This window comes from Anser cygnoides, chromosome 3, assembly GCF_040182565.1.
Source record: "Anser cygnoides isolate HZ-2024a breed goose chromosome 3, Taihu_goose_T2T_genome, whole genome shotgun sequence".
NCBI classification, from domain to species: Eukaryota; Metazoa; Chordata; class Aves; order Anseriformes; family Anatidae; genus Anser; species Anser cygnoides.
In genome coordinates this window covers 43,030,582-43,048,594 of record NC_089875.1, presented here as the reverse complement: position 1 = coordinate 43,048,594, position 18,013 = coordinate 43,030,582, and the positions used below count along the sequence as shown (strand labels likewise).

Genomic DNA, 18,013 nt, shown 5'->3' with positions numbered 1-18,013 from the left:
AAAGTTCGTGGCTTGATGGAGCGCTTGCTGGGGAGTTACAGAGTTGTCTGTCTCTGTCCCTGATAAGAGAGAGAGAAAATATGGGGTGGGGGGTGGGGGAAATCCAGACAGAACATTTCTCAAGAACAGATTAAAAGAAAGCACTATTATTGGAAAATACAGAATTACACAGTTACCAGTAGAGCAGCAGGCTTGGCAAGACGATTGCTAAAAGGGAGATTACTCTGTTTGCCCTGGCATTACTTGTAGACCACTGTGTTTAAAATCACCTATGGCCAGACTTGTGTCCACCAGAAACTTGCCAGTCTCTTGTCGGAGCCTAGCTATGCTTTTGGTCTTCAAAATACCCTGGGACAGAGAACTTTGAATCATAAGCTATGTGAACATAAATTCCCTTTCATTCATTTTCAACCTAAAGTCTGGTAACATCATCAGTTTTTCCTTAATTTTCTGTTGTGATTATAGCAAAGCAGTCTTTCCTTCTTCCCTCTTCATGGCTGTTGAAGAAGTTGAGGCAGCTCCATATTCCACCTCCACCTCTCATTTTCCAAAATGAAGTGCTTTATACAAGCCAAGTATACAATGCTGCAGAGGCTAGAAGGTGCAGTGTGGGTAACAACAAAAAACACACCTCTTTCTGATTTTTTCCAAGCTACGTGGCTGCAGAGACGGCAGCTGACAGATGAACGAGCCTCCTCCTGCCGCCAGTGCTTGGCTGGATGGTGGGGCTGCCCTGTGGCAGGAGCCGGGGAGGGGATGGCCATGCTGCACAGGGCTGTCCTGTCCCCTCTGGTGTCTGGTACAGAGGGACAGGGACCTGGAGAGATGCAAACTGGAAGCATACCAGGAGCAAGCAGCCCCAGGCTATGATGATGTGCCCTCAGTGGGAACCTTGGGAGCGCTGCTGGCAGCCAGTATGAGAAGATGTGGAGGGATCGGCTGTCTCTGCAGATGTGACTCACAAAAAATATATGAAGGAGGAATAGTCATTACCCAAAGACCAACTGAAGTGCTGAAATCTGAGAAACGCTGTTTGCTTGTCAAATGAACAAAAGCAGAGCTGGGGTGTTTTTTAATAAGTTTGTTTTTAACAAGAACCTTTGTTCAGATGAAATCAGTACTCCTACTTGCTGCCATGTGATAGTATCCATGGCCACTTTGAAAGCATATATTTTCTGTCAGATGCACACAATCTAAATAGTGGCAGAACGTTTTCACAACAGAGAATCATTAGATCTTAATGGAATTAATTTGTTTAAGGACCATGAGGGCCGGCAACTGTCATTGCGAGTGACAGATGATTGTCATCTCTTTAGGAAAAATGCAGTTTATTCCTCTTGGAGGAAGGGAGAAAACTACAGAATTGGATTTTCTTTGGGTGTAAATAAACAAAAAGCTCAAGTGAAACTCTATGGCTGGCAGGAGTATCAAAGGGGCCTGTCGTGCCTTGTGCTACCTCTCCCCATTTCTGTGGCTGTGGGCGTGACAGGAAGCATCTCACTGAAATGATCATGAAGTTTGGACTCGTTACAGTGATTCAGCAATATATTTGCGGCTGTCTTCTAAAACACTTTACCTACAGCTTGATTTAAGATACTGTGCTTTTTGCCTGACTACCAGAATCACCACGTTTTACTAAAAGACTTTACAAGCTGGATTAGGCCAACAAGCCACTGCTGTATCTGTGTGCTTTGTCAAGACGCTGCATTAAACAACCCGCTGAGAGAGACAGGTTTTTCCAAGCCCCCTCAGCCAGAGACCGGTGGCTGCCCCACGGGGGGAAGGTGGCTGTTACTGCATGGCGCAGGCTGGCCAGCCGGAGCACATGTCGTGTTTAATGTATTGATGGCTTTATTTTTGCTAAAATAGGAATCATGCAGTCTAATGTTGTAATATACCTTCTGCCACCCAAAGCTAATCAAAATGAGGTCAGAAGGCAAAAATATTCTTTCCTGCTCAAAGTAAGGAGACTGAGAAGCACCAAATATGTCACTGACTTTCATGGCGCATAACTGAGGCCTACATAAGAAGCACCTGTGGGTGTTTTCTTCATCCAAGAAAGCAACTACAAGCCATTTCATATTATGTCAACACAATGAAGTAGAAGAGCACTAAAGGACACCCCTTTATTTTCAGGAAGGCGATTTTAAGAGGCTCAATGAGGCAGAGGTGAGAGCTGTTACCAGAAGTACCTCAGTCAGGTGAGAGGAGGCGGGACAAGTCCTTCCCTCCTCTCAGCCCCCAGACACAGCAGTCAGCTGGGCTCACAGGTTTGCACCATGTCACACCATGTCTGCAGGAACCTGGCATTTTGCAGAGAAGGAAACTGCAGTTTGGGTGCTCGGATGGGCCTGGTGCAGGATCAGCCCAGCACTGAAGGAGACCTGTCTCACCCACCTTGTGCTAAAAACAGCACATGGCTTTCAAAACTGCTGCTGTACGGCCTGCCCAGGCTGATAAAGGTGAGTTCTCAAAGGCTTGGGCTTTATCACCAGCCTGAAACGTGCTGAATGCAGTAGTAATTACCAAATACGAGCATTAGCTGTGGGTTAAGTTTGTGGTCCCTGAAAGGGGCTTTTACTCTTCTCTTGGGCTTCCCACTGAGAGCACCCCAGTGTCATGCTGCCCAACTAACCTTCAGCTGCTGTAAAAATAATTCTTTGTTGTTGTTTTACTGTTACTCAGTATAAATATGAATGCTTTGAAGCAGATTGCTGATTATCTTTTGGGGCACAATTTTTCTTTCTCATCAGTGTGAAGTAATCTAGCAACAGCAGGGTCCAGCTGAGGGGAAGGTGCTGCAAAGTAGTAATTAATTAGCCTAACTGAAACAAGCTTGGGCTTAATGGCCCATAGATCTGTTGGTGGTGGGCAGGGTTGCCACAGCTGATGGTAACTTGCTCAGCAGGCTCAGGGTACGTTGCATTCAGCTTGATAGCCAAGGTGTGTTTGCCAGCTTTGCTGTGCTTGTTTCTAGCAGCCTGCTAGTCCTTAGGTCTATGGATATCCAGAGTCTCTGGGTTTTCTGTGCTTTGCTAAAGCCAGTAGGATTTACTGAGCCCTGGGAGTTTGTCTCCCATTTATCTCAGTGGAAGGTATGGGAACAGCTGGGTAACTCCTCCACTGTTCACCTGATGAGGTCTTTTGTGGCTTCTTTTCTGCATCTTTTTTTTAAGGCACTCAAAGCTCAAATTCTGCCCTCTGGGTATAAAAGCCCATAGGGGTGTGTGTATGTTTGTGTATACACACAAGCATGTATTTCACGTATATGTGCACCTGAAGCTATGTGTTCATATGTGTGAACGCACCATGTCCACAATTCTTTTAATCACTCAAAGTTCTGAAAGGTCTTCTGCCAATGCAATGGATGTAAAATATGGTATTTGCCTGTGAAGCATCAAACAATGGCCTGTTTTTCTGAGCTGGACATCTCATCAAATGGTAAGGTAACTTATTTTTCCCTCTTCCTAAGAATAAATTATTTCCTATGATAAAAAACTTACTGCTTATTGGTTTGGTGTTTTGCCTAATTAGAAATGCTATAAACTTAAACACTAAGATGATGAATTTTCTAGAGAGAGTAGAAGGACAGGACAGGGGATGGAAGAAAAGAAGCAACAGAAGCACTAGCAATTGCTGGCTCACTTGTGAGCACAGAGGTAGATGGTGTGCTTAGCCAAAATGATAGCACTTGGATCTGCTCAGTGGGCTTTGGGCTGGTGCACTGGTCTGCACGTGTTCTATGCTGAACCACTCTGGTAGTTCAACTGCTTGCTGCAGTCACCTAATTGTAGAGTCTGTGTGTGAATGCAATAGAAGAATACATGTTAAAGCTCTTGTTTCCGTTCACCTTTCATAGTTCAGGTCCTCATGCAAGTGACAGATGTACAAGTCTTGACAAAAATGTTGTAGACTCGGCCTTTAAATCATATGTGCTTTCTGCGAGGTGGGACTGGCAGCCACTCAACCCTTTTTGCGTCATGTCAGTGTGTTTGTACACTGCACAGCAGAATGAATCTCAGCAGGATTGCTTAGGTGTTACTGCAGTGCAAATATTGAATTATAATTATACTAACAAGCATAAAAATTCAATAGATGCTCTTTCACTGGAAATTGGAGCTCAACAAAGCCTCAGCATGCACATCACGCAACTGCGATAGCAGTACCGATCTTCCTGTGGAGAGAGGAGGGAAAATGAATATTCAAAAATTGTTTTAGTTAAGCTGGTGCTGCTGTGGACTCTGTTCTTTCTCTCTAGCTGTTTCTTTGAAGTGTAAATTAAAAAAAAAAAAAAAACAGGCAAAGAAATGGAGAGATGACAATCAATGTGTTTCTCCGGGGCAGGAGGAGCTTTATTTATTTATTTTTAATGTGTTCTCTTTAAGGATTTTTCTGTGGGAAGATTGGTATTCTTTTGGGGGGAAGGGTGTACAGAAATGTGCATATATCTGGAAGCATTTGAACTAAGATCAGAGTAAGGCTTGCTAGCTATCAGAAAACATCTGGTCCTTCTCCTATCACCTCAGTGACTGCTCAAAGTTATTTTTCTTCTGAGAAATGCCAGCCAGATGCCCAAACACTTTACCTAGTTGAGAGCCCTAATAAGTGCACTTGCAGTCTTGAGTTTAGCCCTTCCACTATTCTCTCCTCCCATGTAGCTGACCCAAGCCAGGGGACAAATCCCTAGTAAAAATGGTGGTTTCTTCTCAGAGCCATCATTCCCCTTGGGGCCCACCAGCAGCAGAGGGGAAGCACATGGCTGGGCTCACTGTGGGCAGCAGCATGTTGGAAATATTTCACTAATTCTGAACAAGATTCGTACATTCCTTCTCTGTTGTTTCTGGCTGCGTTGTGTTTGTGTGATTCACCTGTCCTGCTCCTTTATTATCCTAAGGTGAGTAACCTTGCACAGGCAGAGGTACTCTGCTGTTAGCAGCCTCTCTCAGCTTGTGGGTTTCAAAATGACTTGTGGTTACTTCTAGGAAGGCATTTGAGAAAAAATATTGTATGGTGGGTTTTGCTTCTTTCAAATACAAATGTGAATGCAAATAATTATTGCACTTAACAGGGAAAGTAGTTGATGTCTGAAATGCAAAGGGATGTTTGCTGAACTCTTTTACTTGTCTTTAATAATCCTGGGGTGCTTAACTAAGAAGAAATTCATTAGAAAATATGTTCCTTTGTCTTTTCCTGTCTGATTCATTTACCCTTATCAGTGAATGCTGTTTAAAACAGCATGATATCTGTTCTTACCTATAACCTTGTACTAAAGAGGATGAAGTCTATTCTGTCACGATCCCAGAGATGCCAGGAGACATTCATGACATTAAAGAAAATATAATAGTTGTATTTATTTGTACTGAGCTAATCAATGTTAGGACTAATCCATCAACTTTCAGTAATGTCTTAGCCAGCGAGGCCCCTGTTTGTTGCAATCTGTTTTCTCTTTCCAAAGCACAGAAAATGTCAATTTTCTTTTACAATACATAGAAAATAAGGTAAAAATGGTGGTTAAAAGGGCTAGTTTTGTCATCATCTGAACTATTATGACTTGGAGTATTGTGATAGGCAGTAAAGATTCATTTATCTCTTGAGACTGTCTTGGAAAGAGATTCTCCGTTTATGGGAAAAAATGGCCATTCTGAATGTGTAGGTGGGGGGGAGGTTGTTTTTATAAGAGTTGCAGTTGGTTCTAAGCATTAGGAAACAAGCTACCTTCCTATCTAAGGTCTGCCTGCTGTAAAGTGCCTTAAAAACAATTATTTCAGAATAGTTTCTAATTGCGATAACATTGTTAATGGAAGACATATATAGGCTGTTGTGTAGCTCTCTGTGGGGAGAAGAGATGTGCAGCTTCAGGTGTTGTGGCCAGCACTACAGTGGTGTTCTTCAAAGTGCTGGAGATTTGAGGGAATATAATGAAGTGTCTTAGCAACTCAGAAGAACAGGCTTCTTCAGATAAGGCAGCTAAACGTTATGGAAGGAGAATACAAACCCAACTGGGTTTAAATCTTTTCCCCAAATGTGAGTTTTTCAGGGGGAAGAAAGAAAGATGGAGAATTAGGTAGCTATTTTCTGGTGTGCGTATGGATCGCGAGTCTTGTTTGTCTAATGTGATCTGAACCTTATTATGTTGCTAGAACATGAAGAAGAGTCTTAAAACTAGGGCTTTGGGAGAGCCTTATGACCTTGGCCAGGTTATGTGCTTCTGTTTCTCTAAAGCATGGCTCTGTAAAAAGGAAAGTAATAAGAAAGGCAAATAGACACTCTGGTCTCTATTTCCAAAATGTCCCTTTCTTACAGCATCGTGAAGAAACAAAGTGATAGCTGGAGTATCCATCCGTCCGCTGGGCGTGCAGATGCAGTGAGCAGGGGCAAGGTGCTGAGGTGACTTGGCTTGGCTCTGCAGGCCTTGGCCGCAGTCATCCATCTGCTCAGCCAGCAGGATGCTTTGCCCCTGGCTATTCTGTGGTTTCCATCCGGCCGCTCCTACCAGACAGAATTTTCTGAAACACAGCAAAAGCATTGCTGAGTTTCTTCCTTCTCCCTTTCTGATTCCACTTCCTCACCTTTTCTCCCCGAATGACAAGGCCCATTTAGACATGAGCACGGCCTGTGCATTGCAGATCAGAAATCAAAGCGAGAGCCATCTGCAATACTTGTGGGCAAAAGCTAACAGAGCAACTGATAAAATCAGAATTCTTGTTCCCTCATTAAAACCATGATTAAGGATTTCAGTCCAAATCTCTTTGGGCAATTACACAGAAATTTGCTTCATTCAGCCTATCGCCCAGGACCTCTGGGCACACACCAGCAGGCAATTTGTAATCTGTGCCAATTAGCACACTGAAGTTTATCCCGTTAGAGATGCAGCCTGCCACCAAAGGAACACGATGCCTCTCCAACTCTATTTAATGGTGATACACGACGAAGGTACTGGTTGCCTGCCTCAGCGTTCATCTGCCATCCATCACTTGTCTTAAACTCATCTGAGACATTGCCATACCTTTTATCGCTTACGCTGTGAGGCCAACAGTGATCTAAGATTCTTAAAGGTACATTTTGGAAACAGGGCAGATAACAGGAAATATTGTTGGGAAGCGGGTGTGAAGACAATTATCTGCACCAAAGCAAAGAGGTGCAGGACTGAAGTTTAAGCTAGGAGTGTGGGGGATTGGTTGTTTTTCCATGGGTTACGGGTCTCACAGCTACAGCCACTGTTTTGCTGCTCTCCTGCCTGTGGCTGCAAGGCTGCATGTGTTACATCTGGGGTTAAAGCTGGGACAAGTAAGTAACTCATCTAGGTTACTGAAGATTTGAGATCGGGTCTTATTTTGGATATTCTTTTGCTACTCTGGGAAACTGGGTGCCTTTGTGCTACAGACAGAATCTTTCTGTTGGTGTTCGGTGCGCTGGGGCTCCCTGGCATAAGAAGGGATTGTTCTCTGTGTGTAACAACCTAGAAGAAAAAGGCTGTCCACAAAAAGTCACTTCTGCCTTGACATACACAGAGCAAGTGGAAATACTCTTTCCCAGACAGCTGAGAGTATTAAGACTCGAGTGTAAATGGGGTTATATTCTGAAGAGCTATAAATGCTGTTGTAGCGCTGCAGAGCACACTGACTATACTAAAGTAGCTGGTAAAAAGCTGAGCTTAATGCCCAGTTATGGAAGGTATAACTGAATGTTTCAAGCTATTATAAAGTTCCTGCAGGACTTCTAAACTCTCCAAAATATACAACTGTGTTTAAAAACTTAACTAATATTCTGGGATTTGTGGCTTTTTTGTTCATTTTAAGTCAGCTATAGAATGGCTGCAGCTAGTTTAGCAGGAGTTAGTCTCCTGTGAATTTCTACTGTTAGAAATGAAAAGGAACCCCAATATTCTTGCCAGGACTTTACAATGCTTTTAGATTCACTTTCAGACTTCAGGAGCTGTTTAAAAGCCTATGGGCTTTCTAGCAGCAGTTGTACAATGCTGATAAACTAAGGTTCTTGTGACTTTGAGCTTTCTGCGAGCAATGACAAGAAAGGTATAATTGTACCTGGGTTGGTAAGCGTGCAGTCCTGTCCCGAAGTGACTCTCTTGGTACTTACCCATCTGCCATGATTCTTGCCTTGCCTAGCCTAAGACAGAAGACAGAGGAGCTTCTCCCAGTCTGTGCCAGCTCAGCTGTGCAGAGAATGATGACTTGCTGGGGGTTGAATCTTGCTTCAGCCCAGTGCTCGCCCATACTTACAAGGTCAGTCCGGTGCCTTGGCCACAAAACTAGGACTCAAGAAAAAACTCCATGAGGAAGCTTGTAATGTAAACTTGTTAAATATCCCTAGATGTTTGGAATATGTTGTGATTTCTAAAATTCCATACCAAAACAATAAATTGCTAAAGGAGTCTTTTCAATAACATTGGAGAAAGTGTAACCTGTTTTTGTGAAAGTTTCCAAGATATTTTATTTTTCAGTCTGTCTGTGGAATGAAACCAGACTTTGAAGTCCCAGGGTTTCCTCAGGGAGAAGGAAGCTAATTTTTCAGTCAGCTCGACAGAGTATGATCCTCTTGGCGCCTTGGAACCAACTCCCGCTTGTCACAGATGCAGGCATAAAAGCAAAACTGGGAGAGAGAAATTCATCGTTTCACGGTCTTTTAATTCTTAAAGGAAATCTTTCCCCTCCAGCCACTTCCCAAAACTTACTAAAATTAAAGCTCTTTGTAAGTAGATCCTTAGATATTCAGTCTTCAGTTTGCTGATGTTTTCTCTCCATGCCCTGGCTGGAGCATAGGACTGGAGGAGGTGAAGGAGTGCAATGTACCGAACCAATTTTGGCTGCAGCTCTGGAGTCTGCTCATGTTTTGCTTGCTGGAAAGTTCTTGACAATTTGTAAGTGACAGGTCGTGAATCAACAGCACAAACGTATTTGGCCAACACGCAAAGGGTCTTGAAAGCAGTGCTCTTAAAAAATAATGATAATAATCTTCATTAAAAAGATTCATTGTACTTCTAGTACCTATCATATCACGTAGTGTGCCATCGTGACTTTCCTTTCCTAGCTTCTGCTAAAGAGAATCCTCTGGCTAATCCTTCAGAGATAATGAGCAGAATGATGGTAGTCATAGAAACTGCTACTTAAATATCTGTGTTTTGCACAAACTTCAGGGTATGGCTAATTAGACAAGTGATGGAAATCTGTTTCAGCCCTGTAAAAAAAAAAAAAAAAGACCCATACAGTTGAATCACTGCCATTTTCTTAGCTCTGAGCAAGTTTTCTGTTCAAAAGTGGTATAACTACATCTGCTCTTCAGATGGGCCTGTTGGTAGTGAAATTAGGAACTTTTATGGACAGTGCTTGTCCTCTGTTGGTAGAAGTCCTCTTGAACAAATCTGATTCAAGAAGAAGAAAGAAATTGAGGTGACCATAGGAATAGGTGCCTAGCACGCATACCCGTTGTATCGTAGATAGGCTCTCTTAAGCGGGTCCTGAATTCAATGCATCATGTTCAAGACTGCCTTTTCCAGTGAGGGTTCAGAGCTGTTGCTCTGCCAGCCATTGGCTTGCTGGTTTTATATATAAGCCTTATAGCTTCAAGGCTTGGAGAACTGGCTGATCCTCACTGCACCCATAAGCATGTGAGTGCTAGAAGCTGTTGCTGGGGGCAGATGAACGCAGTGACTGGCACATTTTGAGTGCTTTGCCTACAAGGTCTCTGGAATTTTGGGGCTCTTGCAAAGTTTGCCTAGTTTAAATTCTCTTGCATAGCACAGTACAACTGGCAGCATTTTTATTCCAATTTCTCTCTACCAGCAAAAGGGAGAAGAGATCACCACCTTCCATTGCCCAAAGAGGAGACGCAGCAAGGCTCTTCTTGAGGGTGCAGAGAAAAAGGACAAAAAGCAATTGTCACAGGTTGTGGTAGGGAGAAGGCTTCTTGCCCATAACCAGCAGAGCTTAGAGAAGTGGTGCATTTAAAGCCTGTCTTTCCATATGGCCTTTGTTATGGAGCTGTGCACGTGTTGAGTAGGAGCCACCCTATGTTATAAGACAGCCTTCCTCTTCTCCAAAGATGTTTGTTTTTTTTTTCCAGAAATAGTTATGGTTAAGGTGCACTTGTGCTCATGGAAACTATATTTCAAAATAGAAATAAGTATATTCAAATGACCGTGTTTTCTGTCATGATCCGTACTCTGGTTACCTCTAATGATGCCACAGAAGTTCTACTAGCAGATAAGAAATCTTTTTGTTCCTGTGGTTCATGAGGTGGCTGATGTTACCTCAACTGTTGTTGCTGAATTTAAGTCTGAATGAGATCTAGCTCTCAGTGTAAATCGTACTGAAGTGTTGGGTATGTTGTGTTTTTTGTTTGTTTTTTTCCTGTATTAAAATATTTCATGAAATACAGCCCCATGAATCTGGGATAGTAATTCTGGTTATTTTTTTAAATTTATGAAGACACCCGGTAATAAAGCTGCATCATCTCTATCTCCTACCTGCATGGACTCATTAATAGTTTCTGTTATCAGGTGCCTGCAGATGTTTTCTCATAAACTGATTTGTTGAATTCCCACTTCACCTATAATACAAAAAGTGTGTGTTTGCCACACTTCTGGCTGGCATAATAATTCTTAACCAACCATGTGTGCTCTGCTGATCAGCCTCAGGAAATATGAGATGTTTGCTTTCTCCACCTTGGCAGAGACTTTGTACCATAAAAATAAGTAAGAAGTTCTAAAAATTAAACTAAAAAGAAATAGAGGTAATCTGCTTATTGGCTGCAGCTGTGTGATCAGACAGTCCTTGCAGCATTTGCTTGGTTTTAGTGAAGGTACCAGTCCTGGAAACGGAGCACAAGGGAGCGATGGCTTGCACAGCTGTGAGCATCTCAGCAAGGGGAGTGGTGGCAAGCCTGGCTCTCATCTCTTCTTCGTGCCCTGGGACAGGCCAGGGCTCCCCAGCTTTCAGCCTTCCTGCACCCCTTCAGCTCCGGAGATGCCACCTGAGGTCAGCAAGCTTGCTTTGCTACAGCGTTTTGAGCTTCCTGCAGTATTTAGGGATGTAAGCCTACTTCTTTTTTAATGACTTTGTTTAGGCTCTCTGAAGGGATCTGTTGGATATCGTGCCCCATCCTTCTGCAAGCACTTTTGCACTTGCTTATTTCTCTAGTTAAGAGTTTCATTTCTTTGAAGGTCTTTGAATGATTCCAGCTTGCAGGAATGCTAGATTCCTCCCAAGGGCCACCATCCCAGCAGCTGGAAGGCGCTCTGAAATGCCTTCTTGCATTTCACCCTGAAAGGTGCCCTTTACCTTTATGTTCTGTACAGAGCGTAAGCTTCAGGGCTGAGGCTTTGGGTATCCAGCTTGGATAACATCACCAAGTACTACAGGCTTAAAAGTTATTCAAGATCACTTTTTTTCATTATTTTGTCTTGTCTGAATCTGTTTAGGATAAAGTCTTTCCTTCTATGGATCTGAACACTACGAAGTGACCTTGAGATTACTGAACTCATGGCTTTACTGTTGGGTAAATACTAGAAAAATGGGAAGTACAGCCTATGAAGTTCAAAAAGCTAAAAATGGTGTCTTAAACTAAATGTTCCCTTGGAGTCAAGGTGGAGGATGAGATTTGTGTATAATTGGTTTTAAGGTTGATTTTTTTTTAAATCCCCCACAGGTGACTTTGGGAAAGAAAAAGTGATTTTTTTTAAAAAAAATATTTTTCCATAATTTCTTGAACTGACTGTTTTCATTTATCCCAATTTACTGGGAAGGGCTGAACTGTAGCCATAGCATCTATGAAATCTTAATACTGAATTGTTCTAATGACGTGCATAATTACTTTGACACTTAGACAATTACGAATTGGGAGGAACAGATTTAAGCCTCCTCTTTCATGGGGAATAAGCACTCATTACAGAGCAAACTCCTTGGGGATCTACTCAGTCAAACCTAGACATGTTATGTGGGGACAGCTGTACTAAGAAATAACTTGGTCATCGATCCTGTCAGCTGCTGAGAAGTTCTGTGAAGCTATAGAGAAAGCAGGGACCAAGAGGGGAAGCCTTGGTCCAGCTTCTCTGCTGCAGGTGCAGGGGCTCGCAGCTCGATATGGATGCTACCTCTTCTGCAGGGCTGGGGATTGAAATGAGCTGCTATGATTTGGCCTGGAGATATCTGCAAAATAAAAATGTTTGCGTTGTTGTGGAGAGTACTTCACAGTCCAGCTCTGCTGGTGAAAATGCTCAGGCAATCCTTCTCTAGTCACATCAATCTGAGGTAGCTAGCAGGCCTGAGCTGAGGCTGTGGAGAGCGGTCCTTCTCTGGAGCCCCCCATAGCCATACCTTGCTCCAAATGCTGCTCACTGCACATGTCTCTGCCTCTCCTCTACTGCTGGAGGTTACTGTCCTCTTTGATCACCTGGGATGGCTGATAATGTGGACTTCCAACTGGCAAAATCAGCTGGGTTACACTAAACTTAGGCTGAGATGCTTAATTGCCTCGGATGTTTAACTGCCTCATTAGGCATCTGATATCCATCAAACAGCCACCCAGCTGCCACCTTCTTCTGCTGAGCACCGACAGAGCCACCTACCCTGTGGTTATCGGCAGTTTTAGCACAAGCACAGCCTCTGAAGTTCTCAGCTGGGGTTTTAAAACCATTTCCTCTCCCCCAATTATCTTGTGATCACACTGGTGTTCTCAGAGGATGTGAAAACTGAAGATGCAAAAGATGGTCAGCCTCTCTAGAGAGGCTCAGAGGAAGGGTTGTTTCCAAACTTCCACGCTGACTCCCCATGTGCAAGTGGCCACCCCACCTGGATGCACAATCTGAGACCCATATCCACTGAGAGCCAAAATTAAGTAGTGGTCCAGCTCTGTTGGTGATGGACAAGAGAGGAATTCAGGTACTGAGCTTAAGTCCTTGAATCCTCATCCTTTCATGTTTAAATCTATTGGAAACAATGATAAGGATGTGTAAAGGAACACGACACAAATTTCTTGAAGTCTTAATACTCTGGTAACTTGTCTATTAGTTGATGCACAACTAACCGGAAAGGTAGCTTTTGAACTGCATTTATTAGTTATACTGTAAAAGATAGCTAGCTGTAGTCACTGTCATTCTTGAAAAATCAACAACAAAAAATAAAAGTTGTATATATTTTCTAACAGCTCAGCAGTGAGGACAGACTTTTTGTGCACTTCTGATTCCCTGCTGCAAGTTTGAGAGGGTTCGAAGATCTTAGTATTCCCTTTGCAGCTTGGCTTGATTGCAAGATTTACACAGGACTGTAGGTCTTTGCTATACTTAATGAGTTTTGGAAAAGCAGACTGTGTAAGAACAGCTTGGAGAAAGGTTAGGCAGCTGACATTTCGGGAGGCAGCAAATAACACAAGTTGATAATGTCAAGGAGCTGGCACAAACAGTCTTTTGAGGGATACAGGTGGGTCCCAGATAAATGCTGAGGTAACTGGGAACTTCCATTTGAAAAATATGTTGTGGGTACAAGTTTTATTTCCTGTTTGCCTGTAAAACTCTCCAGAAATGTCAGACAGGAATGGTGATATTTTGCATATGATGTTTTTCTCTTAGTCCTTCTCAGAGCTTGCAAAGCTCTTCCTTGAGGACAGCCTGTATTCCCTTCTTCCCTTTCCTACTGCTTTCTTAAGTTATACCATAGGATTCTATGTCAGCATATAAATTTGGTCTGAAAAGTGATAGCTGAGAACTTGCATCTTTTGATGCAACTAAACACAAATATTTGGGGATAATTGACAGTAAGTAGTGAATTCCTGTCTGCCCACCCATTGCATCCGAATGTATTTCCTAGAAGCTGCTGAGGCAAGGAGCAGGGCAGAGACTTAGTCAAACAAAATAAGCAGTGGATGGAAGGAAGGTGTGCATTTGTAAAAGGTGATCTTACCACACTGGCTCAGTTATGTCCCCTCAGAAACAGGTACGAGTGTTTTCTGAATGCCTATAGCAACAATGCAGCCACACCTTCATGGGGCTGTAGGGACACTTGGACCTTCTGCTGGCTGTGTTTGGTCACAGAGCTCCAAAGATCTGCAGCTGCTGGCTTGTGATGGCAAATGTCCTGAGAGTTTCCATTGGGAAAGCCCACCCTTATTTTCAGATCCCAGCGGTGACAATTTTCTCAGAGCTGCAACTTTCCTAGCCTTTCTGACTAACGCTCTTCTTTTGTCCTACGGTAGAATTTTTCCATCGAGTTTGAAGGCTGTGACTCAGTAATTGGAGCCGCCGCTTTCGTAATTGACTTCCAGTGCAGCAGAGAATAAAGGATTTGTTTTTTATGACATATATCTGTAGTTGTAATCGCAGAACTTGGTGGTTACTGTATTCAAATCAGTACGGCCAAATACACCTCTATGCCAAAGAAAACTTCCTGTGCTTGCACTTGTAAAATACCTTGTCAGTTAAGCTCAGCATCTCACATGGATTGTGTGCATATGTGAATGTTAGAAATGTGGGCACGGCACCTTTTTTATTAAAGAACCTATGTGTAAATTTATTTTTACTATGCCTATAAGCAACGTTCTTTCTGATAGGCACATACCTATGTAACCAGCATGTAAATACTGTTGTGTTGCTGTGATGTCAAAAGAATTAATGAATTACACCGCTTCCTGGCCCTCTGCGAGGGACCAATCTGGATCTGCAGGAAGGAAAAAAAAATAAATAAAAACATTTTTTGGTATGAATTTCTAAAAAACAGATGTAAATTTCTGCTAGTGACACAGCATTGCCAGAAGGTTAGTTTTGATATAATTGCTGCAATTATTTTGTTTGTCAGGCATTACGGATAAATGTGACCTTTTAAATATCAATTAAAAATACAAAAACATAAAGCTCTCTAAGCCCTGTTTTAGCCAGATTTTATTACTTACCTCCTCAAGAGACTCTCATAAAGAACAGAAATCACTTTTGTGTCTCATTTGGCTCCCATGGTGTTGGCTATACCTTGGGCAGGGGAAGAAAAATGAGCAGCAGAGTCCCAGAGGTACAGGACCAGGCATCAGGTAGCATGCAGCAGCATCTGGTGATCGGACAGTTGCACATCACAAGAAGCGAGGAAAGATGCAAGTTCTGTCCCTGACACTTGCAGATCCACGTATTTGTGTAGGATATTTGTGTTCCACAAACATTTGTTGGCTTCTTTGGGAAGCACTGCCCGATTCTTGGTGGAGTGATGTATCAAACCCTAGCAAGATAACCTCTGCATCAAGAAGGTGTAGACTAAGCAGGGAGCTCCAGATCTGAAGGAGTTCCTTGGCTTGTGTTAATGGACCTGTAAGTCATTAAAGAATATGCTGAAAGGGCCCTTTTCCAGCCTTGTGTTTTGTCCTTTCTTGATATTTCATCAGTTCATTCCCTCTAGGCATAACCTCACACCTTCAGGCAGTGCTTCATGTAAAGCCTTACAGCACTGACTCTGAGTTGTTCATGTACCTGTGGCCCAAATCTGCCACGCCTGAACCAATATTGGTGCGTTAACGCACTTGTTGGGGTAAATCCTTGTTTCAACCGCTGCGTGCAAGTGTCTGTACAGGAGTATGTGAAATCAAACAGCTAAAGCAAATGTGAAGTGACTTCTTGGTAGGTGGTGTGTGGTGCACAGGCTGTGCTCCAAGCCCTGCTGGCTCCCATTGATGGTTGTTCCGTGATTTACCGCGTGTTCTGGGAGATGTCCTCAGCCCTGAGGAACTGAGTTTCTTTACTTTCTTGGAGCCTCCTCTGCTTCTGTGGCCTTGTCTTTGCTGAGGGACTAAGTTATGGGGTTTTTAATTGTGGAGGTGCTTTGTTGGATGATTTAAATTACAGGTGCCGGCCTAATTTAGCCTTACTGGTGATCTGCAAATCTCCTTTTGTACTGGCATTACGAAGTTTTAGGTATATAGTCAAAGTAAATCAAGGTATGTAGTTTAGGTGTATATCTGTTAGTTTTCATTTGTTTTAGTTCAAGCACTCTTTCCCCAGAGTGAAAAGAGCATCTGCCAATGAATTGCTACTGCTTTTGGAGGGAAGAAAGAAAAAAACACCTCTTTGTCCTGCACGTACAGCTAGATACTTTGCTGCTTTTGAAAACAACCTTGTTTTTTTTCTTCCTAATTACAGGCACTGATAGCAAACCATGGTGGTGAATCAGCTAGTGCATCAATTGAAATGTGGAACAGTAATAAGTAAACAGATCGTCAAACAAAATGATCTAATTTGTGTGACAGGACAGTGTTTTTTTTTGTTGTTGTTTTTTGCTTGTTTGTTTTTGCTATTCTGAGTGCCTGGGATATTCAGAAAGCATGTCTGAATCATCTTTATCTTCTCTGGGATTTAAGACTGGTTGTTGTCTAGGTATGATGCTCTGCAATTTGTCAAACCCCACTGCAGTAGCTTCTCTTAAAGGCCAGCTTGCTTGTGCAGTCTCTGTGCGTCCAACTCCTCCCCATCTTTGTGCTGTGTCACTTTTTGCAGGAGATTCGGATGCTCTGATGGCTGAGTTGAGCAGCAGCTTGTCACAGGAGAAGTTTGCCCCAGAGAGGTGGTGAGCAGGGTGGTAGCAATGTACAGTCTGGATGTCTGTGTGTGTATTATGGACTGATGTGGTTACAGCTGTTCAGTTTGTCATTACTGAACAGTTCTGAACTGGTGTGGAGAAACTGGTCCTGTTACTCTTGATATCTGGATCTTATCAAGCGGTTACTGGAGTCTGCATCCTGGCACAAACTTTGATACTCTCCTAGAAGCACAGGGCTGTGCTGGGCAAGATGGTTCTGGCTGCACCTTCAAGGTCCTTAACATGCACCTTTTCAAGGAGAACTGCTGTGTGGTGGTAGATTTGTGCTGGAAAACCAAAGTATTTATTGCAGACATTTCTGAAATGATGCTGAGATCCCCTTGAGGCCTGGGACCTGTCGGCTGCACAAAGGACATGAGTGGTGTGGGAGCTGACTGCCCTGGGACATGGTGGAGCAGGGATGGAGAGCTGACTGGGCAGCCCTGCTTGGCGTGGGGAAGGTTTGGCAGGATGAACACAAGGGTCAGAGACCATTTTGGTTCCACTGGATCAGCAGTTTCCAGAAGAAAACTAGTCCCTTCTAGCCAACTTCAGTGAATAATACTTCTGCTCCATCAAGTAATGTTTTGAATCAGGATGAGGGAATACTAGATGTGCTCAAGCATCTCTTTGTACTTACGATTTGATGGTGAAATATTTTTTCTTAGTATGGGGAGATGAAATAATAACTATTTCTTACAGTTTCCATTTATATGATCATGACTTTTTTTCCATATACGATTTTTGGAGTCCACTATGACAAAATATTTGCAAGATATCTGAAAATTTTATACTTGCAAACAAAAAGATCTAAAGTAAACAAGGAGTCAAAATTTTAAAAGGTCCATTGCTGGTTTCAGCACGTGGAACTTGGGACGCTCAATATCCAACTTTTCAGAGCAGCTCCTGCTAGTTTCCCTTGGAGATGACCGACAACTCCAATCCACCCTTGCTTGCCTTGCAGAAGAGGCGTATAACACAGATGTGAAATGAAATGTTTTGGTTCAATTAATCGCTTTGTCTATTTCAGCATCAAGCTGAAAAAAACAACCTACTAATTCCACAGTCCTGGGATTTGGTAACCTGCCAAACCCACACAATGCAATTTAAGGCACCTCTCTGCATTTTAATCGTTTAGGAGAGTCCTGAGAGAAGATGTAACCTCGGCTGAGAAGTGACACTGCACTTTTTCATGCTCAGAGAAGTCACGTCAGCCTCCAGAGCCAAGAGCAATGCTGAAATGCTCCTGGTAGTGGATCAGTGTCAGCAGCTGATGCAGGGCTGTATCAGGAACTCTTCAGAGAACAGTGTCACAAGATGCTTGTTAAGCAGTGATTTCTGGCTGCTGACAGATGCCTCTGAATTCTGACCTTCAGCTCACAAATATCTGTCTCTCTTGGCTTAAATCGTTTGTGTCTTTTAAAGCATTGTGTCTACTGCTTTGGGACGGC

At 43.0% G+C, this 18,013-nt stretch overlaps 1 long non-coding RNA gene across 1 annotated transcript; it reads left to right on the top strand.

The window, feature by feature from the left end:
- Window positions 1-2,072: 2,072 nt before the first annotated feature.
- LOC136790402 (uncharacterized) lies at window positions 2,073-16,383 on the top strand. The gene is made up of 3 exons (XR_010830287.1): window positions 2,073-2,915; window positions 3,339-3,446; window positions 16,127-16,383. It is a non-coding gene; the product is annotated as an uncharacterized lncRNA (long non-coding RNA).
- Window positions 16,384-18,013: the final 1,630 nt, after the last annotated feature.